The sequence below is a fragment of the Pantherophis guttatus genome, chromosome 1, assembly GCF_059756535.1.
Source record: "Pantherophis guttatus breed Tessera chromosome 1, ASM5975653v1, whole genome shotgun sequence".
Lineage (NCBI taxonomy): Eukaryota > Metazoa > Chordata > Lepidosauria > Squamata > Colubridae > Pantherophis > Pantherophis guttatus.
Window position 1 is genome coordinate 235,943,370 of NC_142063.1, and position 24,342 is coordinate 235,967,711.

Here is a 24,342-nt window from a genome sequence, read left to right on the forward strand (position 1 = left end):
CCACATTCAGATTTTTTCTATTAGCTCTTAATGCAAATATTTCAGAGCTTCTGAAATGAAGACAATATGCAAACTGATGAAAACTAAACACTTTTTCAATATAGGTTCTTCCTTAAGGATGGTAATACTACACCATGCTTTAATGAAAAAATGTTGACAATTTTTGTGCTAAATATTACAAGATTAGTAGTTGGATTTCATAAAACCAACTACTGGAATCTGGAACCAGGATTTGTTTTCAGTCAATATTTCATGAATGCACATGAGCAGTACTGAAATCCGCACACTCATAGTTCTTCACAAATCTGCGCTTGCTAGGAAAAAATAAGCTGTATGACTTTGTATCTGGCTTTTCAGAATGTACCTTAACTTTGGCTGCTCAGAGAGAAGAATAATTTATACCAGAGGGTCATAGCTCTATAGAATTGCATAAGCCAATGCAATGACAATGGCTGTGACCAAGCCATTGTTTGTACCTATGAAACTATGGTTAAATATTAGAAAAGATTATAGTTCTGTACAGGACATATATCTTCAAAACTTAAAAGTTGAAAATGTACAATTTATATCTAATATTCCTTACATCTATTGAGGCATGTTTTCACAGCTTGGAGTATATATATTTATATATTTATATATATATATTTATTTATTTATTTATTTTTTATTTTTTTTATTTTTTTTTATTGAATTTCTATACCGCCCTACTCCCGAAGGACTCAGAGCGGTGAACAGCCATAAAATAAAACACATACATATACAAAATTTAAAATCGAATAAAATAAAATAATATGTCCTCATACATAAGAGATAATGGTCACAAATAAAGTTGTACCTACAAAATCTTGTCTTTCAGTTACATTTTGACAGCAGCCTTTCTGTCCATCCTGCTTAGAATATCAATAATCCAAACTTCATAGATTTGCTGCGAAGCAGATGAATGTATAAACTATATTGGCAATATGCAGAAATACAATTTCTTCAGAGTAACATCTTTAAATATAGAACTTGATGTTTGAAGTTAACCATTCGAAACAAGGGGTTCCAGTTCATTTGCAATTAATTTTAATGTACATTTTATGCAAAAAATGTAAAGGTTCTCTGAAATTGGGATTAACTTTTGTTGACTGCATCAGTATAGTTTTATTGGCCGTGTTACAGAAGTGGGTTGCCATTGCTTCTTCCAGAATGTTGCTTCTTCCTCTCAATTTAGCCATTAGTCCTGGAGTTCCAAGATGGTAATCCATTCAAGCACTAGGTAGGTCTGATCTTTTCTTTTTCTAGATCAAACAACTGCTAAATCAAGCCCCCATCATACAAAATACTTCAATTGGCCCAACGTAATTTGGGCATAAACTCATGAAACATAATTCTTCTAAGTTAATACACATTTGGATTGCACAACCCACTGAGAGAAAACATTGAATTCCAATGGAATGTGCAACAGGATTGTGTCTATTTCCTCAGAATGAGTGTTGGTGTTCTATGAATCTTATACAGGACTGCAGGGCCAGCTATAACTTACTTTTGGAAAGTTGACTTAAGAGTATTAAAGATCAGTTCCTTTGCATCCACTAGAATGCTTTGCCTGATGGTTAGATTAAAGGTAAAGTTTTCCTTCCAGTTGTGTCCAATTCTAGGGCACGTTGCTCATCTCCATTTCCTGGCCAGTACCAGTGTGTCTGAAGATATTTCCTTGGTCATGTGACCAACATGGCTCTATGCCAAAGGTGCATGGGATGCTGTTACCTTCCCACTCAAGTGGTACCTATTTATCTACTTGCATTTTCATGCTTTTTTTATTTTAATAATTTTTATTAAAGTTTACAAGATAAAAAACTAATACAAACTTACAAAAATATAACAAAATAAAAAGGGTGGAAGAAACAAAAGAAAAAAGAATATATATATATTTTAAGATATATTCTTATCTTTTTAAGAAAAAAGAAGATATATATATAAAGAAATTGCCTTCTTCTTTAAGACAATTTTAGTAATGTTATCACCTGTAATATGAACTGCTAGGTAGGCAGGAACTGGGTCAATGAATGGGAACTCAACCCTTTGCGCAGTGCTTGGGTCTTGAACCCAGGCTGTCAGCTTTCCAGCTGACATGCTCACGTCTTTAACCACTGAGCCATCATGCCCCTTATGGTGGTTGGGTTAATATCCCATTTTTTTCCTCTAGCTGCTCCATTGAAAGTATACAATATTCCCTTAAGTTTGATTCTCATAAGACAAGCCTACCTTAGGCTAAGGAATATTAGTTCAAGATTATACACTTATATTAACAGTTTAAGTGTCTGGAGATTCTCAAATCATCCAGATCATGATTGTCCCAAAGGTGTTGAAGCTTCTTCGATGAGAAGCAAAATGTTTTCAAGGAAAAAAGCAAAGTCTTTGGAAAAGCACCTTTGGGATAAACAGTTTAAGGTAATATTTGAGATGGGCAAGCTAAAGGCAGATGTGTGACATGGTAGTTCTCACTTTGGATTATTGTCCTGCCTGCTACAGCAGGACTGCCTGCAAGGAGGATCAACTTTATCAAAACAGTGAGTGTGGCTGGATGATCAAAGCTTGGACCTTTTTTATGTATTGTGATGCATGTAATATACCTATTGTGTTAAAAGAGGGTTGGGTTTCAATTGACCAGCATTTCACACCCAGCACTTTGGTGCCATTGATTTCTTTGGCTCATTTCCCTGTGCTCCAGCCTTCATCCTTCCTCCAAAAAGCAAAATAAAACCTGGCCACCCAAGAATGCGAACACCTGTCTTAATAATATCCATCGAGTGGTATATAACTTGCTACGCCTCAAAATAATTGTCCTACTGTGATTTATATTGAGATGGGACAAACTAAGAGAAATATGATTTGAGTTCTCCGAATTGGTATAATTTAAATATTACTTTTACCATTAGGTTTTATGACACAGAAGCCAAACAGAATTTGGCAGTTAAGAAAGCAGCCTCAGAGTTACATAGTTACGTTAAATCAATCCTCTCTAAAAATAACTCTATTTCTGAGAAGAAAGATATCAGAATAGTCTTTTCTCTTTCCTTGTTCCTTTTGCCATTTACATTTGAAACTGACAAAGCAAATCAGCAGCAATAATACAGTACTAACTGATCTGAAGACTTCCTGCTACTAACTCTGAGGTTCTGATGTTGCTTTTTGGTTCTGATTTTCTACAAGCATTTCATATCCTCAAGCTTTTTGCTATTTGATGATAATCCATATAATAAAAATGCAATGAAGGATATTTATTTTGGAAATGGCTTAGCTAGCTGGAGTAGAGAAGTGATCATGTTTGTGCTAAGGAAGAGTGCTTGTATATCTGCAATTTTTCTAAGACTGATAGGCAAGAAAGGATCTTTATTTAACACTGCAGTAGATCATACTATATTTCTGTGGTTTTTATCCTCCTTACGTACAGGGACTCATCATTCTTATTTGGCTCTTTTTCTTAAAGGAGCCTGCCATGTTTCTTGTTTTGTTTTTTAATTTAAAGCCATTAGGAACTGTTTACCTTATCAGGTCCCACCACTTTTTGCCTTCCTGAAGTAAAAGACATTCAGTGAATATCAACAGACTAGAACCAGCCCACAGAGAGAGCTCAAGGGCATGCTTTCTTTTCAGGGCTCATCCCTCCTCCATGTTTACAGTTTGTTAAAAAGCTTCAGCCTGAACCGATAGGCTTGATTTCAGCAGCATAATTATTTTTCCCTGTCTTATTTTTAAATAGTGATCAAACTCCAAAGACTTTTACTGCAAAAAGTATTGGTTCAGTAGTTCTTACACTGATTTAATAGATACAATCCATGAAACGTAATGCAAGAAAGTGCTGGAGGTGGTAGATAGATAGATTACACCAGTGTAACAAGAAAAGTCCATATAAAAGAATATTTCAGCAAGTAATAGAATAGTTTAATATTTTCCTGTTGATTCTTGTCTCCCTGTGATGTGGACATTTAGTGCGCGATCCTCCAGAAGTTTGTTTGCTTATTGATTGATTGATTGATTGATGTGTGTAACCCATCTCATCTAGAAATCATTCTGGGTGGCTTGCAAACATTAAAACCAGTAAAAGGTAAAACAAATCAATAATGATAATAATGAGTTATTAAAAGATGGAGGGGGGAGAAGGGAGCAAGAACATGGGAGATGTAGGGTCTTCTCTAAACCAGATAGCCACCGCCAGAGTGACACACACACACACGCACCCACCCTTGGGACCCCAGTCCAATTGGGAGAACCAGTCTAGTTTAGCCAGGTTGCTGAACTGCATCTCTCAACAGAATGGTCACAAAGGCTTGGGCTGCTGAAAGTTATCATTCAGCAGCCTCTGGAGGTGCATTACTAGTTCTTGATTTAACAAGAATCTGATTATTATGGCTCCTTTCTAAGACTCATCATAGTTCTGCAGATACTTAGATTAGATGAAAAGCTATGGAAAAGCTGCAAACACAATTATATCTATGTATCAATTTGTTCATGGTGCCTGAATACAGTGCAGTTCTGTGATACATGACTAGCATTGTACTACGCTAGTCATAGTACAACTAGCATTGTTCTGTATTAATACTAGTCTTTGGCAATAATGTCGGAATATTCACAACATATTGTACATACAATGTAATTAGAATTACATTGGTGCAATAATAGCTCCAGGAGCTTAGCTTTTTCTACTAATCTATAGCTTTTACTATACATTGGGGAATACTATATCTGTGCTGCAGAAATCTGCACAGTAACATCTGTTATCTATCATCCAGTGGTCATCCAGCAGCCCAGATATATTATTCCTGAGTGTGTATTGAATATTTTTGCACTTTGGTAACATGCATATCTCCTAGGATATGTGTGGATTTATTCTCAAATTGGTAATCATAAGATTATTAAACAGACAGCTTGTGTTCTCCTATATATTGCTAAGTTACAACTGCCTGCATTCGAGGAAGCCAGGACAATTATAGTTCAACAATTGCGTTGTCACAAACTACATCTGTTTGGGATCTTCTTCCTCTTCATTTAAGAGTTCATTGATTTCACTTTCAAGGGTGTGTCAATGCTGCAACTCAGCTTTCCGCAATCTAATATTCTTCAGATGTGGTGAGTCTACCACATCTCCTAGAATTCCTATCAAGCCCAGCTGAGAATTCTGGAGTTGTGGTCCTAAGGCATTAGGGGAGCATGAGGTTGGGAAAGATCTGTATAGCTTTCATACTCATAAAAACACAAAGTGTGCTCTTCTAGATATTGCTAAGCTACAATTCTAAGCCCACGTGATCAGCAGCGAAGGACAGAAGAGGATGATCTGGATAAATATATACTGTGCACTCATACGAATATTCACTCAAAAAAGATCCACTTCCCAAAGCCTTCATTGTTTGCTAATGACAAATCATGTGTATTACAGAGAAAGAGCTGTTAGAACACAGAGCAATTCTGTTATCCATTTAATCAAAGGGTATTTTTTCTATACTTTACAGACCAGCAGACAAAAATCTGTTGAATTTAAACAGAGCATGGGCTCTGGAATGAAGTGACCAAAAATTCATTAAACAATGACTATTAGTTACAGTTTCTAGGTTGGCTACTTCAACTGTCATGGCAACAAAAGGGAAAAAGGCAATTTGTAAGGTACTATTCATTTTAAATCTACATTTTTTAACCAATGCCCTCTGTCTACTGAATTATTGTATGAATACTATGTGCCTCATGTACCATTTTGTTTCAAGCTGGCTTCCTCGAGGTGTTTACCAGAAAACAAAAACAGACTAGATGTGTCTGCACCCCACTACACTTAGAATATTGCAAATAGAATGTTTTGTTAAAAATCCATGAGGGTCACAACAAGCAAGGTTATCCTTGAGATCTACCCAATGGCTTTATGTTTTCCATGTTCATAATCATATTGCAAATCCTATCTTGAATTTGTTGCTGTGTTGAGAATTTGCCCAAACTATAGTTTTAAGCAGACAGACGGGACTCTGGGATTTTTTTTTCATGATTTTGGTTAAGTTTGCAGAGTTGCTTGTACATCATTTTTGGAAATATGTTTTGACATATTCTTTACCAGCCAAGCCCATGTTTAGACTCTGGGGTCTTTATTACTTGTTCCTATTTGGAGTTATTCTTGTTTGGAACCCTGTCTCCACTGACTACTTACCACTCATTTTTTCTGTGCTCCTTTCATATGTATCTCCTTTGCATAGCCAAATTTGGAGCCGGATTCAAATTGGCTCCAATTTGTTTCCAGTAAAATTGAGCTCAGCAAACCTCTAGTATAATATTTGGGAAAACAGAGGGCTACCCAGAAAGTAATGAGGGGAGTTGAACCAGGCTTTTGTAGCATTTGCCACTTCACTATATTTGTCACTTATTCTCCAACCCTCTCTAGAATTAAGATGCATAGTTCAGCAGCTGCTCATGTTCAGTTCTGCTGTTTGAGAATCACATTCATGGCAGATCTATCTCCATCCTCTTTGGGGTTGTTTCTGCTTTAGTGTCTGCCTCACTGGGAAAAAAAATCAGTCTGCCTCTAATGCCTAGTATTCTCACAAACAATGATGGAGGGATAAAAAAAACCCTGAAAACTGGGACACCATTCAGTGATGATTCAGAGCAAATGCAACGAAGGCAGGAAAATGACTGTTAACAGGAACAGCAAATTGAATGCTGGCATTGATTTATGGATGGTTGGATGGATGGTTGGATGGATGAATAGCATTTTAAATCAATAGTGGGGTAAAGTTTTAGGTACAATATTATGAAGTATTCTTGCAATAGAAATATGCAGAGCATATATATTCATTTTCATTCAGAGATACCTGTGCTATGATGTGCTGCTCCAGAATTGGATGCATACGAACATGCAAGTACACATGCACCACACACAAAATGAATTAACGACCCCACCATCCAAGATCTGCCCTTATGAATAATTTAATTGCATAAAAAGCTAAACAATAAAACCATTTGCATTTTGTAAAGTGCTTTAAAATGCCCCTTTCTATCTTCTAAGTTTAATTTTTGTGGAAAGTGCTCCCTTAATTGCTTTTGTGTTTGTGAATTGTCACAAACTTCTAACCAGTGTTTCAGATGGCTTTTGCATGTCATTCTGGGCTATCAGTATTGCTCAGGTTAGGGCTAGAGAGGAATGCAGATCAGAGTGCAGTCCACACAGAGCTTCTATTATGCAGGTTAGATTTTCTTTGCTTTCAGCAGAGCTGGAACCACAACAGCATTCACAATGTTAGATTGAATTCACTCTGGCTATACATTTGAGGACTAAGGCTGTCGCAAAGGTGCCAATTAGGCTGGTAAATTTTGTAAGGTGGATATCAATGTATTAGGATAAAGACCGAGACAGTAAACTCAGAAAAAGAAATAGCTATCATATGTTAATGACTTCCTGCCACTACTGACCTGAAACAAATTAAAACCCACTGATGCAGGCATTAAAGCTTCTCTTTCCCATCATTAACAATAGCCTGAAGCTATCCCGTCTCCCAATATTCTCCTTTCGTATCTTGTCTTTTTGCTTTGCCCTTTTAAATTGGACTTGAGTGATAGTAGACCAAATTAGCCATCATTCTTGATCATTTGGGTTGTGTACCGGTGATAACAGAAGCTGTTTTTTTCTTGGCAGAACTGTTAGATAGGTTGCTCCAAGTGTGCTTAGGAGTAATCATTTACCTTTTTAAAAAAGAAGTCTGAGTATTTAGTATGTGGCGTTAATGGTTATTAACCAAGGGTTTTCTGCTATTTTGGTCATACTGTATGATGATATGCTCTGTTTTTATTACCCCTTCCCCCTTGTGACTCATTCTTGCATAGCTGGGAAAATAATCTTACACTTACCTGAAAATTAAACATACTTAGAAGAGGTTGTAGGAAACTTCCACTTGTTGCCCATTTCTTCTCTGTGTTTTTTGTTTGTTTGTTTTTAAGAGAAAGCTTGTGAAACGTTACATCTGGAATTTTGGGCTTTCCTCCTTTTAATTTCTTTCTATTTACACTTGATTGAATTCATGTGTTGGAAGGAAAGAACAGTGCAAGCTCAGTACTGTATCAAATTTTCAAGTACGCTGCTCCTCCAATCCATGGATTGGGGAACTCTCCTCCCGTTGCTGGGGAACTGAGTGCAAACTTTCTTGGCTGGCCACGCCCTCTCTGTGTCACTCCCGTCAGTCTTTCTCACTCAGTGACTGAGGGAACTTGGATTGTATTTAGCTCTGGTTAGATTCCTGAAAGACTCTTGGCTAGGTTGGATTTTGTTTTTATTTTAGTTTATTATTTTTGTACCTCTCTGTGTGACTGGAGCTGCAGCGTGGGATTGGTGAGGCTGCTGGGGGAGCGATAACGTTCCTGGGGCTCCAGGGCGTTTCGCTCCTTCCCCTTTGACATTCTCCGAGGCAGCTATCCGGATTCCGACCCGGCTGGGCGGATCCGTGAACACCCTTAGCCGCCGGCGCTTCGTTGGTCTCCTGGTGAGCTGGGATAACCACGAGCGCCTCAGCTCCGACATTTCTGGGCGGCTCCGGAGCGTCTGTCTATGCCTTTGACAGGCTCTGAGGTCCAGGCTTCCCCAAACGGTTAGTCGTCCGCGATCGAAGCTGCCGGCCGCCATTTTGGATCGCCGCCAACCTTCGCAACCGGGCCGTTTCATCGCCGCCGGCTTAAAGTGAATTCCGGGGCTCCCTTGGAGACAAATCTTCAGGACCGAAGCCTCTAGCAGCTGTAGGAGTTGGCGCCCTGCAGCCGGCTCGTCCAGAAAGACTAATTTCGACCTTTTTCACTGCGGCCGCCATTTTGGAATCCGATCTCGCACGGACGCCATTTTAGAGCCATTCCACGTGTGTGAGTAACGGCGATTTGGGGGACAGTCTGCTATTATCTTTACGGCCAGACTGTTAAGGCCTGGAAATTGCCTGAACGCAGGGCTTTGAGGACAATTCCTCATTAAGGGAGATTGATACTTACTGGCCCAAAACTTTCTCTTACAACAGTTTCTTGTGTCTGACTGGCTCGGCTGCGAGGTTCGATTCCTGCAGCTGCCTTTTATTATGGCGGATTTAGATTTATCATCCGATGGGGAGCAGGATGTGACTCCACCTTCTGAGATGACTCAACAAAAAGGGGGGAAAAAACGTTCTAAAACTAAACATCTGACCTCATCAAAATCATCTCAGGCCGCAAAACTGGACAGTCGACACAGATCTGAACTACAGCGTCATAAGGCGCTTGAAAAGCAGTTCGACAGAGCAAAGAAAGCTAGGGATCAGTCCGTATGTCCCACTTCTTCAACAAGGTCTGAAGCTTATCAAAACCATTCTAGTGCCTCTTCAATTTGTTCAGAGGCTACAGGGGCCAATGACAATCACCCTCCTCCTTCTTCTAATTTGGAAACAGTGCGGGGGGTTTCTATGTCTTTACCTAACGTGTCCTTGTTGGAGCAGACGGTTCAATCGGATAGTTCTAGACCAGGTCCATCGGCTACCTTTAACCCGACAGCTGCTGGGCTGAGACCTGAAGAACGTACTGGCCAGATAGACTTACAGTTAATGTTGTCTAACGCATTGGCCAAGATCTTGGCGACTGGATTGCAGCAAGGCATGGGAGTTCTTCAAACAGCTCCCAATGTATCGAAGCCACCGACCCAAATCCCCCCTCGCACCAAGGCACCGGGACGTTCCCAAGTCGACTGTGTCTCTTCGGAGGCGTCTGACCAGGAGGAGGAGTGTCCGGAGGACATGGAATTCTCCGAGGATGAAGGTCTACCGCCAGAGAAACCATCGTTTACTGGACTGTTTCGTCCTTCTGTTTTCAAATCGCTTTTGTACAAAGCTAAAGTGACCACCCAATTTGGACTGTTGACTGCTCCTCTTCCTGGTCCAGCTACCAAGTCTTCATCCACACACGATGCCTTATTTCAGGTGGCTAAGCAGGAGAAAGATGCTATCCCTTGCCCACCACTTTTTGCAGATGTTGTCCAGAGTGCCTTCGGTCAGCCGGGTTCCCTAACGGCGCCCAGTAACCTGGACAAACGGCTTTATTGCGCGGCGGCAGAGTTGGACGATATCTTAGCATTACCAACAGTAGACGCGCCCGTGGCCAACCTTTCTTCGTCATCGGCTGTGCCAGCGGATGCTATGGACGGCTTGAAAGCCGACGAAAGAAAAACTGAAATGGGGTTTCGCAAAGCACATCAGGCGGCCGCTTGGGCGATAAAAGCTGCAACAGCGACATCCTTTTTCAACAGAGCAACGTTAATTTGGCTCAAACAGCTACAGGAGCGTCTTCCCACTGCTGAGAAACGCATACATCAGGATATTAACAAGATAGTCGCTGCTACGGAATATTCAGCGGATGCCTCCTTAAATGCCACAAAATTCGCAGCCCGCTCTCTCGCTTCTACAGTTTCCAACAGGCGTATGTTTTGGCTTCGCAATTGGAAAGCCGATTCGAAGTCGAAGTGGAAGCTGGCATCGTCATCCTTTAAAGCTCCGGCCTTATTTGGCGCCGCCTTAGACCCTCTTTTGGTGGAGGACAAAGAGAAACGTAAATTTCTTCCTTCTTCCTTTCGCAGACCAGAACGCAGGTATTCACCATACGTTAATCGACAGTCATTTCGGTCCTATTCGGGATCCAGTGGTTCCTATGCTCAACGATCATTTAGTCACAGTGGTGACCGCTTCCAGGAGCGTCAGCCATTTCGAGACCGACAACGCTCACAATCATCCTCCAAGCGTCCCTTCAGGGGTGGCGGTTCCCGCCCTCCTAAGCGTGGCAAATGACTCACAACATCTAATTGCCATTGGTGGTCGTCTCCAGCTCTTTCTTCATCAGTGGCAAAGTTCAACAACCGAGGAATGGATCCGGCGCACCATTCATCACGGTCTTTGTCTCGAATTCGTCGGGACCCCGCCCAGCCGTTTTTGTCGCTGCCCGGTGTCTCCGGTCTTGCATCAACGACATCTGATGGAGGCGGAGATTGCTCATTTATTATCCATCAAAGCCATAGAACCGGTGCCCGAATCCCAGAAGATGAAAGGGTTCTATTCCATCTTGTTCCTCGTCCCCAAGTCTTCGGGAGGATACAGAGGTGTTTTAAATCTAAAGCACTTGAACAAGTACATCCTGTATCGGAGGTTCAAGATGCAGTCCCTGTCGTCGATTCTGGCATGTGTCCGGCCGAACGATCTGCTACAGTCGGTGGATTTACGGGAAGCCTATTTACACGTTCCGATCCATCAGGTGCATCGCAGGTTCCTGCGATTCGAATACGACTCTCTCCATTATCAATACTGTGCGATGCCCTTTGGTCTCTCTTCCGCCCCCAGAACCTTTACGAAACTGGTCTCCGTGGTAGCCGCGTCCCTGAGATCTATACCAATTCGTCTTCTATGTTACCTAGACGACATCCTTGTCCTGTCATCTTCTCCGCATCAAGCGTCGAGAGACATAGAGACAGTACTCAGGGTCTTTCAACATCACGGCTTCACAATAAACCGCGAGAAAAGCCATCTAGTTCCAACGACGCGGATCCTCCATCTGGGAGCGGTGATAGATACGACCAAAGGCCAGGTATTTCTGTCGCCGGATCGCATCAAAGACATAAAGTCATCGGTCTCTCAGATTGCATCCAGCCGGAAGGTTTCACTGCTTCGTCTATCCCAGGTATTAGGGAAAATGGTGTCCTGCATCAAAATCGTTCCCTGGGCACGCAGGCACGCGAGACCGTTGCAGTGGTTCCTGTTACCGTTTCAGAAAACCAATCGCAGCAATTCTCGGTCGTCGGTTCGGATTCCGCCTCAACTTCGATCTTCACTGAGGTGGTGGACCTCCCCCGCACTTCTCAACGGATGTGTCTTCCTCGAGGTAGACCGACTAGTCATAACATCAGATGCCAGTCTGGTGGGCTGGGGAGCTCACCTTCTGGAACACGTAGTCCAAGGTCGTTGGTCTCCGGCGGAGAAGGCGAACAGCATCAATTGGCTGGAGTTGAGAGCTGTTCGCCTTGCTCTAAGACATTTCCGTCCCATCGTAGAGGGCCGTCACGTGTTGATCCGGACGGACAACATGACCACCAAGGCCCACATAAACCGAGAGGGAGGCACTCGATCTCGGAACCTCATGATAGAGTCGGAATTGCTCTTGTCCTGGGCAGAAAGGCACACGGCATCTCTAAGAGCAGATCATATCTCCGGAATTTCCAACATACAAGCGGACTGGCTCAGCCGGGAACGCATCGATCCGGCAGAGTGGCAACTCCATCCGGACATATTTCAGGACATAGTTCGACGTTTTGGAAAGCCGCTCGTAGATTTGTTCGCCGCACCCACCAACGCACAGCTACCAAGGTATTTCACACGCTACCAATGCCAGGAGGCGGAGGGTTGCAACGCGTTGAGGTGCCAGTGGCCAGTCGGGCTTCTGTACGCGTTTCCTCCGCTTCCCTTGATCTCTCAGGTGATCCGAAAAATGTTGTCAGAACAGGCGGAAATCTTACTGGTGGCGCCTTGTTGGCCGCGCAGACCGTGGTATGCGGATCTAGTGAACCTTTCAGTATCACCTCCATGGACAATACCTCAGCAGGTCGTCTCTCTCCGCCAGGGGGTCATCGCCCATCCAGAGCCTCAGTGGCTCCGATTGACCGTCTGGCACTTGAGAGGCGACTGCTGAAGAAGGACCGACTTTCTGACTCGGCCATTGACATTATCCAAGCCGCCAGGAGGCCTTCGACGTCTCGCATATACCAAGCTTCTTGGAAGGCCTTCTCGATTTGGTCCTCGAAACATCATGTGGACCCGACTTCCGCCGACATTCCAGACGTGTTAGACTTCCTCGTGGATGGTCTACATAAAGGGCTGAAGCCTGCCACATTGAGACGCCAAGTGGCAGCACTTGCAACTGTGCTAGTGTGTGAACCTCATCGCTCTTTGACACAGAACCCTCGTATCAGGAGTTTTTTGCATGGTGCTTCTAATATTTCACCACCAGTGGTCCATCGTTTCCCGACTTGGGACTTACCCCTAGTCCTCCAAGCACTCACATCGCCTCCCTTTGAGCCGCTGGCCTCTATCCCGCTGAAGTTCTTAACCTTCAAACTGACATTTCTAATCGCGATAACTTCTGCGAGGAGGATTTCCGAACTGACCGCCTTGTCAGTTAGAAGCGATCTTTGCCAGTTTTTTCCGGATAGAGTGGTGTTGAGGTTGGACCCGTCCTTCTCACCAAAGGTGAACTCCTGGTTTCACCGGGCCCAGGAGCTCATTCTGCCAAATTTTTGCCCGGATCCCCGGAACCCTAGGGAAAAGAACTGGCACACTCTAGACGTGCGACGGGCCCTCCGCAGATATGTCAGAAGAACTGCGTCCTTTCGTCGTACTGAGGCCTTGCTCGTTTCATTCCACCCATCCACTATGGGGAAGAAAGTGTCACCAACTACTGTGGGGCGCTGGATCAAGGCCTGCATCTCGACTGCATATACTAGCACGGGCAAGACCGTTCCCGGGGGTATTTATGCACATTCTACCCGCAGTGCGGCGGCTTCAGCAGCCTGGGCAACTCAGGCCTCAGTTCTTGATATATGTCGAGCAGCCTCTTGGACGTCTGTTTCGACATTTGTAAGACACTACAAAATTGATTCGTTTGCTGCTGCAGAAGCATCCTTTGGCCGTCGGGTTTTACAACAAGTGGTCGAATCCCGGGGCTCAGGGAACAGTCAGCCTCCCGCCCAGGATCTGTAGCTTGGGTATATCCCAATCCATGGATTGGAGGAGCAGCGTACTTGAAAACGGACGTTGACTTACCTCTGAACGTCCCTTTTGAGTGCGCTGCGACTCCAATCCATACCCGCCCGTGTTGGGGCTTCCTGTTCTGCATTTACTTCTCTGTTTTTTTGGGTGTGTTGAGATTCTAGTTGACGTTGGAGCTCCTGTATCTTCGTGAGGAAAGACTGACGGGAGTGACACAGAGAGGGCGTGGCCAGCCAAGAAAGTTTGCACTCAGTTCCCCAGCAACGGGAGGAGAGTTCCCCAATCCATGGATTGGAGTCGCAGCGCACTCAAAAGGGACGTTCAGAGGTAAGTCAACGTCCGTTTACATTTTTTTTTTAATATGATAAGAGACAATTTTATAATGTGCAAAAAGATATATTTATTTTATTCTTTCCCAGATGTTGTTTCTTTTAAAATTTTTGTTGGTTGGTTCGTTGGTTAATTGGTTGGTTGGTTTATTTTTTTTTATTTTTTTTGTAACTTGAAAGGGCGTTTACTTGCAGTCCTAGCCAATCGCAATGAACATGCAACGTTGTGTCACAGTGTAACTTGTCCAATTGTGTGAACTTCAGTCTCCAGAATTCTCAGCAGTAGTGTTGCAGATTAAGGAATTATAAAAATTCTTTAGACAGGGAGCTTTTTCAGCCAGTCCCAGAGATGAGAGGGAGTCCTCTAAGCAGGCGACAGCAGCTTGTAACCTTCCCTGCAGACTTCCCCATTGACTTTCTGGGGAAGAGATCAGGGAAGGTTGCAAATGGTGATCACATGATCTCAAGGTACTTGGCAACTGGTTCTAAGTGCAAATGAGTTGTCAAGTGGCCAGATCACAATCATGTGACTTCAGGAACACTGCAAAGGATGTAACTTTGGGCACAAATTATAGTCAGTTCATTTGGCTCCATAATAACTTTATAAGAGCTCAAGCTCAATTTGAATTTTATTTCTGTTTCTATTTACTGATTTATTCAAATTTATTATAGTTGCTCAATTCTAATGAACTCTGTTTTCTGCAGTATTTGCTATCCTGTTTAATTCTATCTCTCCTGAAAATGTAAGCATTATTTCTTCCTCTAAATTATTGATAAAAATGTTGAAAGGTATAAGACCTAGCACCAGGGGTGAAATCCAGCAGATTCTGACAGGTTCTGGAGAACTGGTAGCGGAAATTTTGAGCAGTTCGGAGAACCGGCAAATACCACCTCTGGCTTGCCCCAGAGTGAGGTGGGAATGGAGATTTTGCAGTATCCTTCCCCCAGGAGTGGGGAGGGAATGGGGATTTTGCAGTATCCTTCCCCTGGAGTGGGGAGGGAATGGAGATTTTGCAGTATCCTTCCCCTGCCACACCATCCCACCAAGCCACGCCCACAGAACCGCTAGTAAAATAATTTGGATTTCACCATTGCCTAGGACTGAAGCTTATTGCATTTAGTTGAGGAACCATTAATAAGCATTCTGAGTATAATTTTCAAGCCAGTTCCATATCCCTTGAATAATGGCATTCAGCCCACATTTACTTCTATAAAATGTGTCCCTTGCATTGTATTTTTGAGCAACAGGTAACTGAACTTTTCGTCCTGAAGTTAAGACTGGGTTCACACATTGTCCTAAGTCTATTTTAAGTGTATTTTGTTAAGTAATACCTATGCATTTAACTCTATGTAAAACCAAGAGTTACTATTTGCAAATTGAGAAATTATATAAAGTATTTAAATAAATTATAAAAATTATAATAGTATTAGATCCTCAAATCGGAATTCTAATTTGGACTATTTTATTCTCTAGGATTTTGGACCGCTTATTAACAATTCAGAAGCACTGGTTCTCCAGAACCTGCTGGATTTCCTCTTTCCTAGGGCTGAGAGTGCGTGACTGGCCCAAAGTCCCTCAGCTGGCTTCATGCCTAAGGTGGGACTAGAACTTGGAGTGTCCAGTTTCTAGCCTGGTGTCTTAAGCGCTACACCAAATTTCTTACACATTCCTAGGGCACTAAATCAGAGGCATTCATGGAGTTTCATTGGGACATCATGACACAAATTCCATCCCATATGTATTTCTAGGTATCATTTGCAAGTACGAAAGAGCAAAGCACAGCACACATTTTGTCGTGTTAACATGACTGTGGTTAGGAATAGGTGTTTATGCGCTAAACAAACAAGAAGGGTAAGATAATTAAGTCAGTTTTGGTTTTATTGTAAATTATTGTAGATTCATAATGGGAATGAAAATTATGTAAGATACATAACTGCTTCTGCTACACCACAAGTGAGGCTTTTGTGAACTTGAAGGTGAAGGTATCAGACCTAATTTGTGCAGCCTCCTAACACAGAAGTTCATAGAGCTCCTAAGTGGTGTTCCAGTGCAGAGGAACACCCTCATTAGTTTTCTTCACCTTCTCACTTGCTTTCATTAGAAGCACATTTTATACCATTCCAGCTGAACATCAGGGAACATTATGATCTGACTGAAAGGCATTTCCTTTGTTAACATGCTTCCCTCCCACCCCTCATCACTAAGCGCTAGAAGAATAATGGTTTTATATCATCTTTTCATCATAAATCTGCAGAGCAAAATATTATTTGTTTGTTTTTAAGTTGCTTTTCAATAAATAGGCAAAATCACTAGAGACTGAAGAAATAACAGAAGAAGAAATAAGACGACAGATTTTTCTTCTTCTTTCCCCAAATGTATATAAATTGCATTGTGAGTACAGAGACATCAAAGTCAGGAAGTTCCCCAAATGGCTTTGGGGAGTAGTGAATGCTTCCTTTTCTGAAGCAGCCTTAAGAACCTTAATCCTAGCATTAATTCAGCTATGTAATATATGTCTCTCCCACTACTTCATGACAATGAATATACATCCCGAAGCTGAGGAAATCCTAATGCAGATTGATTTTGTAATTGAAATGCACGATTTGTTTTCTTTTTCTAGATTATGGTCTAAAAGTATTGCCTTCTTGATGTGCAGGAAAAACATTATCAAATTTTAGAGGGAAAATGTATCTCAGTAAAGATATCAATTCAGAGTTACTTTGCAAAATAGTAATACTTGATTGTATTTTCTCTAATATTCCAGATTACTTGCAAAGTTAATTGTCTCCAGTTTGAATGTCATTAATGAACTAAAGCAATGAACAAATAAGAAAAGCATTTCAAAAGTTCACAGAAAAGCAACACATCCAAGAAGACAAGAGATGGACCCTATGTCTTCTACCATCAACCAGGGCTACTCTCTCCAGGGACAAATACTGTATCACAATATGAGGAAGACCCTTTGTCCAAATGATATGACAGCAGATTCTGAAATGTAGGTACTGGTCCTATACTTATACCTGGGGATTTCCTAAAGTCCGTGTTGCATTGCAATTGTGAGTTAGAAGGTCATCTTGCAGCCTCATTCTTCTTATAAAATAATGTCACTCTTAACCATCCTCTTCTACCACATTATAGTTTGGCTCCAAATTTTGAGATGCTACATCGATTGTTTCTAAGAAAGGACACCATAACAAAGATGGGGCATTCCCAGAGTATTACCATCAGGTGAAAGAAGAGCAAGAAGAAAGCTATTGGTAATCTTCCACCATCTCTCCCTCTATTTGGTTCCAGTAGTCTTCAATTTAACCTACTCCATAGGCTTATGTAATGATAAAATAGAACAAGCAATATTATTTCAATTGGCTTGAGATGTGGAAGGAATGATGGGATACAAATGCAGCAAGTAAAGCAAACATTCTCCTTTCTATTCCTAGTATTCCACATAATATTCCATTTTTAGCATCCCATGGTAACCAGCTGTTACTCTCTGGTCACTGGATATAGCCATTCCCTGTCAAATTGTTTGAACAACTAGTCTTTCTCTGAAAAATTCTGCTGTCTTTGTTCAAGTCTTGAAGTTACACCACCCTACAAAATATATGTGTGTGTGTGAGAGAGAATAATCATTGTCTATATCACGCTCCACAATTTTAGCACTTTCTTGATGTATGAACTTCAGTTCCCAACATTTCCAATTTAACATGGTCATTGCCAACAATTCTGGGAATTGAGGCTCATATATATGAAGGTTGGGAAGTTGATCTTTATCTAATAAGATGATTATCTTATCAAAGACTTTGTTTCATGTTTATCAAATTATTCATCCTATATGCCTTCTTGTAAAATATATTGAAAAGAGGTTTCCATACTGCCTCTTCTGTTCATACCTGTGGCCAACTTTCATCAGCATTAACATGCCACTTATCCAGGTCTACAGTTCACAATGCTTGGAAGTTTTTCATTCCATCAGATTTCAACTAATACTTTTCTTACCTACTGTGCTACGTAGATATTTTAAACAACAAGTTGCCATGAGCACTGCCATGTGATTAGGGGTTCTGGGAATTGTTCAACACATCAGAAAGAAAATAATTTAGAGAAAGTTCCCTTAAGCTTCTTTCTCATTGAAAATGTTCACAGCTATACAGCATGTAGCTTTTAAAAATTATCTGATTTCTTCCTATACCTGATTGGTCTGCAATATACAGGGTTCTGCCATCTAAGGATAAAAATTTAGTGTGCAGTTGTTACAGGAAATGTGGATTCACTAGGAACAGCTAGCATTATTTCTGTATTTTCTTAGCTATTGCTAATATATTTTAAGGCCCAAGCCAGACATGATAGGACACATAGCTACTAATTAATGCCGCCTAAAATGAAGAAAATCTGGGGAAAGACCTTGTTTGATGCAATGCCATAATTTCTCTATAAGTAACAAAAATGAACACAACAACGAGTGGAGAAACTCTGAGTGAAATGACATCATATTCTAGCTAATTTTTCACTAGATGCTACCAAGAAACATGAGTCAGAGACAGAGGTCAGTAGCAGTCACATATCTTATTTAGTTCTTTATCCATGAGTGTAGGATACTAATAGACTGTGGATAAGTGCAGTTCTTTACAACAGAATGCTAGCAGATCTAACGTTGAAATAGCTGTATTCCTCTGTTCTTATATTTGATTGCTCTAAGGCATATCAAGTTTATTGACAAGTTACCATACAAGTAACCTTAGTTACCAGGTAGTCTCTAGGAGATGAAACTTTAGGACAAAGGACGTAAATAGGTTTTTCTTAATAAAGGATGTGGTTGGTTCTTTTGTATTTGTTTGATGAGAATATACAGACCTAGAAAGTAATTTTGGTTGCTGCTATTAATCATGAAAATAACTGCATCAGAATGATTTTTAGGAGTCTGAAATCTGACCGAGCAAAGCAACCTAAAATATAATTAAAACAATTGATTGCTCCATGCTTGGTTCTTCTCTGATTTCTTTTCTGTGAAAATGACATTTTGCAGGATTTGAGGTGAAATGGTACTCAAAATAGAATTGTCAAAATTTAGTTTTCTGCAAGTGAACATTAATCTCTCACACAAAGTCTGAGTCCTCAAAACACTGCTCACTACAGGGCTCATTCTTCTCTGTCATGACTGGTCAAGGACAGGAAAAATTGGGGTCAATTTTTGCAGGATATTGGTAGGAGATGATGCTTGCAAAGTGTGTCAGCCAATTAGATAACTATCACTGGAGGCAAATGATCAATATAATTGTGGGCCACTTTCTCACCTAGTTTCTAGAAATGATTATGATGAAGACAATAACTCTCTTGAGAGAGAGAGAGAGCTAGTTCTATGCAGTACAGAAATCAATTTAAACCAGGAATTAAAAACTGGCCTCAGTCAGCTTGTGTGGTGCTAGTTCTGTTCCAATTGGATGCATTGCAACTTTTCCACTGCTTCTATCAACAAGAAATTTTGCATGGCTGTTAGGTGTTTTTTTTTTTTAATAGTGCTGGCTACTCCTATTAGACATAATCAAACCACAATTGAGAGTATATCAGTTATTTTGGGGTGCTGTTGGCCCAAATAGACTCCCTGGCTATTTCTTGCCAGTATTTCCTAGCAGTACTATTGGTACTGAAGCTTACTTATTATCATTATTATTATGGGGATGCTTCATCACTGGAGGCAGTCATTTGTCTGAAATGATATAGGTCTCCTACTTGAGCAAGGGGTTGGACTAGAAGACCTCTAAGGTACCTTCCAACTCTATTCTGATCGTTTGATTTCCCATTTCATCCTGCTTCCCTTCTCTTTGCTTGTCACCTATTAGCCAGGCTATATTTGAATGTGAGTTTAGTGCTCCTTGAGGACAGCATTAGACCTGTGCTTGTAAATAGACGAGCTGGTCACAAATGCAGAAGAATGGCTGTGCTATGCAGGAGCATCAAGAGACCTGATTGGTGAGAGGTCAGATGACATGGGGAGAATCTATCAGTCCAGGATCTTTGCCTGGACTGGAATATGTGCATTAGGCTAGTTCCCTTTCACCATCCTAGTTATTTCTGCAAAACGAGATTCCACAATGGAGACAGCACAGTTTATGCCGGCATACATTTGTACATTCACAGATTGGTGGCCACCATTTTAACTCAGCTCTCTCTCAGATCTGCTACTGCTATTGTCAGGGCACCTATATACCAGTACACATAGTTTACACCAGGCAATAAAGTTTGAAAAGTTTGGATGTTTGCACCCTGCAGAGTAATGTATGAAAAAAAACCCTTTGAATTGCTATAAGAACTGAATCAATAATAACAGTGTAGCACTCTGAAGTCCTTGAACAGAAAATGCAGAAAGCAAAATGCTGCTGCTGTTATTGTTAGGATTTCAATCTGTATTCTACTGATGCTCTGTGAAGAGTCATTGTCAAGGCCAAATTAAATGAAAGCGTGTTAGTCTAATAAGACAGCTAGTTTGTACAATTGGATTAAAAAAAATAGATGCCCCTCCCTGAAAAGGCTCTATTTCCATTATGTCAGAAAAACAGACCTTTTGTATTCATTTTTCAGCACTCTTCAACTGCGTACAATTATACTGTATGTTCTGTACATCTTGACTGCATGCAAATAAATTATGAGGGTTGGGATCATATACAAAGTGTCTTGCTTTTCAGTCGCTTTTATTTTGTTAAAAAAAATCCATGCTGTAATTTAAAATGGTTCCACATTAGAGGGAGTGACTCCTTTCAAAGCAGTGGCTCTTGTAGAATCACAGATGTTTCCAGAGGGTGCGTGCAGAGAAGTAGGTGGATGATGTTCTTTCTTTTGTAAAACTTTATTTCTCTCTTGAATTTTAAATTATGGATCTTTTGGAGTTTAGGGTGAGAGGATGCTGCTTGAAATAGAAGAGATGAAAGTATGATCCTACAGTTGCTTGGGCTTCCAACAGCCTGCTGATTAGGTTGGTTTGGAGACTCTCAGATATCTTTTTGTTTATCCATGTGCTTTAAGTCAGTGTTGGCTCCTAGCAATGGCGTGGTCTAGTTCCTACAGTTTTCTTGGCAAGGTTTTTTGGAAGTAGTTTGCCATTGCCTACTTCCTAGGACTGAGAGAGAGTGTCTGGCCCAAGGTTAAGGTGGCTTGGTGCTAAAGGCAGGACTAGAACTCACAGTCTCCTGGTTTTTAGCCTGGTGCCTTATTACCTGATAACAGTATTGTGCCTGAGACTGATTTCATGTTGATGTCAGGGACCCGTCTCTGATTTTTTTTTTTTTTAGATTCTTTTAATTAAAAAATGAAATGAAAACTAGCACGCTGCCATGCAAAGTGCCTGTCTCAGCACCAGCTTTATTTCCATAGATCCAAGCAGAAGAATTTTTAGCAAATAATAATGGTTAGTCATTGCAGACAAATTCTTTGGTTGGAGGTTTACCCATCCACCAACCCAGGAAAAGATAAGATGGGATGAGAAAGAATACTTTGGGTGTTTTACAACTGACCCCTCCCCAAATGACAATTCTGTTGTCAGAATTCTCATAATATCCCCATATTTTTTTTATTTTTTTTTAATTTGATTTATATGCCACCCTTCTCCGGAGACTCAGGGCGGCTTACAATGTGTTAAGCAATAGCCTTCATACTTTTGTATATATTTATACAAAGTCAGCTTATTGCCCCCACAATCTGGGTCCTCATTTTACCTACCTTAGAAAGGATGGAAGGCTGAGTCAACCTTGAGCCTGGTGAGTTTTGAACTTGCAGTAATTGTAGGCAGCTGATGTTAATAGTGCTTTAGTCTGCTGCGCCACCAGGGCTCTTCTTTTCACATGTATTCATTGACCTTCAAGGTCACCTCTGCTCTACATGTCAGAACTAGATGTTTTATGCCTTGCTGATAACCCAAATTGCAATGCTAGACTTGTTGTATATGGATCATCATATCAAAGGGAAAGACTAAACCAATAAGGAGAAAATATACATAAAATGCATATTCTGATGAAAATAGCACATAAACTATGTTGGGAAGCACCTGGGCAGGGAGAAGAGATCAAGTGCAGAATCACTGTTCAACTGCAAAAAGGCTAGGACAATCCCCCCCCCCTTCCACACTCCTGGTTTTTGGAGCCTTATCTAATTGTTCCCAAGAGTAGGCTGCCAGACTGGGCAGATTCCTGTATTATAGGCAGTAGATAATAAAGTTGTTAGCTTCAACTCTGCATGTGTGGATGTGGTTGTGGTTGTTCGTGCCTGACAATCCAGAGGGTTTGCTTATAGAAAATCTGCATATTAGGACCATTCCATATGAAAACGAGGCTTGTGATATATTTTTTTTAAAAAATCCAAACTGATAATTAACAAGAAAAATGGTAGGTTAGGAAAATAAAACATTAACAGGAATAAAACTTTAGACTTTCATCTATTCCTAAAATTCAACTGAATAGTGTTTATACGGTCTCCCTTCTATTTTATATTTGCTGTCTGGAAGAAAGAGACCAAGAACTGCTTACCACTATACTGGCCTATAGGTATGATTCTGCTATCTACCTTAAGAGGCACTGACTCACACAGATAAGAGGATGCACCTGTGTTGTACACATGAAACAAATCTTTGCATTTCCGTAGCTCACATCCTCCTGCAATTTCTGCTAGCTTGCTATGACTTGACTTATCATCAGGGCGTAGAAATTTAAAAGTAGAATTCTACAGGAAAGAGGACACAGCTGCAGAGAATAAACCACCAGGAAATAGTACCTTTACCTTTCAAATCACTAGTTGAAACATGAAATTATTATCCTTCCAATGCTCCGTGGCTTATGGTCTAAAGATTTTCCATAACAATAGTGATAGGAAAAAAAGTGATAGGATTAAAAAAAAGTCTTTGAGGAGAAAAAGAGATGCAACAGTCCATAGGATAATTCTGGGCAGGCTAAAGCAAGTGAGAACATCCCACTAAGATGCTTAATTGTTGGGCATCAAGTTTTGATATTTTTTTTAAGGTTACATGAAGTACAAGAACTGGATTGTAGCAAATTATTAGAATGTTTTTGTCTCATCTGGTGGACCTTGGCATTTTTGCAACCTGCCACTAATAGTTTTATAAACCAGGTGTCTTCCAGATCTGTTGCAATTTATCTCCATGACTTCTTAGCCCAGTGATCAATAGATGGATAGTGGGAAAAATTATTTTAAAGTAATTTTAAAAGTTTGGATTATTTTTTTTTTAAACAAACTTTATTCGTATTTAAAAAAAGGACATTTAAAACAATTATAAGAAAAACTGAACAAGTTTTTCTTAATCAAACACACAAATTACAAGTACATATACTATACATATATAGTGCTCAACTTCATCTATCAACTACTTTCTAATGTTATATATACATATATATATATATATACGCACAGTGACTTATTTCCTTCTATATCTCTCTGACAGTGCAGTTTTTTATTTGCATTAATTTCTCCTAACTTTCATCTCTAAGCATTCCCTCTCTCTGACTTATCCACTGGTACCAACTATTCCATATTTTAAAGTATTTTGAATCTTCCTTATCCTGTAATTTTAGGGTTAATTTATCCATCTCTGCACATACATAGATTTTCTGTATTACTTCCTGATCAGTTGGCAAACGGTCTATTTTCCAGAGTTGTGCCAACGCTAATCTTGCCGCTGTTATAATGTGGAGTATTAGGTATTTTATGTCCTTCCTAATATTCTTATTGATCATGCCGAGTAAAAAGACTTCAGGTGTTAATTCAATTTCGTGATTTGTTATCTCTAATATCCATGTTTTTATTTTGTTCCAATATTTTTTGATTTTTGGGCAAAGCCACCAAGCATGGTAAAAAGTTCCCTGCGCTTTTTTACATTTCCAGCAAGCCGGGTTCACATTTGGATACATTTTTGCTAACCTTGCGGGTGGCAGATACCATCGGTACCACATTTTATAATGATTTTCTTTATATGATACTGATTTTGTCATTCTATAGTTATCTTCCCATGCTCTTTCCCAATCTTCTAATTGTATATTATGCCCTATGTTCCTCGCCCAGGCTATCATCTGCCCTTTGACCAACTCTTCTGCCAAATCGAATTCGAGTAAATATTTGTAGATTTTTGAAATTAATTTCCCTTCTTTTGATTCTAATAGTTTGTCTAATCGATTTTGTTTTAAATCTATTCCTTCTTCCTCTTGGTCTTTTCTGTATCTTACTTTTATTTGCGAGTAGGGCCACCAGT

At 40.6% G+C, this 24,342-nt stretch overlaps 1 long non-coding RNA gene across 1 annotated transcript in view; it reads left to right on the forward strand.

The window, feature by feature from the left end:
- LOC117660755 (uncharacterized) overlaps positions 1–20,753 on the forward strand; it is a 22,362-nt gene extending 1,609 nt beyond the window's left edge. The window contains exon 2 of the long non-coding RNA XR_004589786.3: positions 16,861–20,753. This is a non-coding gene — a long non-coding RNA (uncharacterized LOC117660755). The remainder of the gene's footprint in view (positions 1–16,860) is intronic.
- The last annotated feature ends 3,589 nt before the right edge of the window (positions 20,754–24,342 follow it).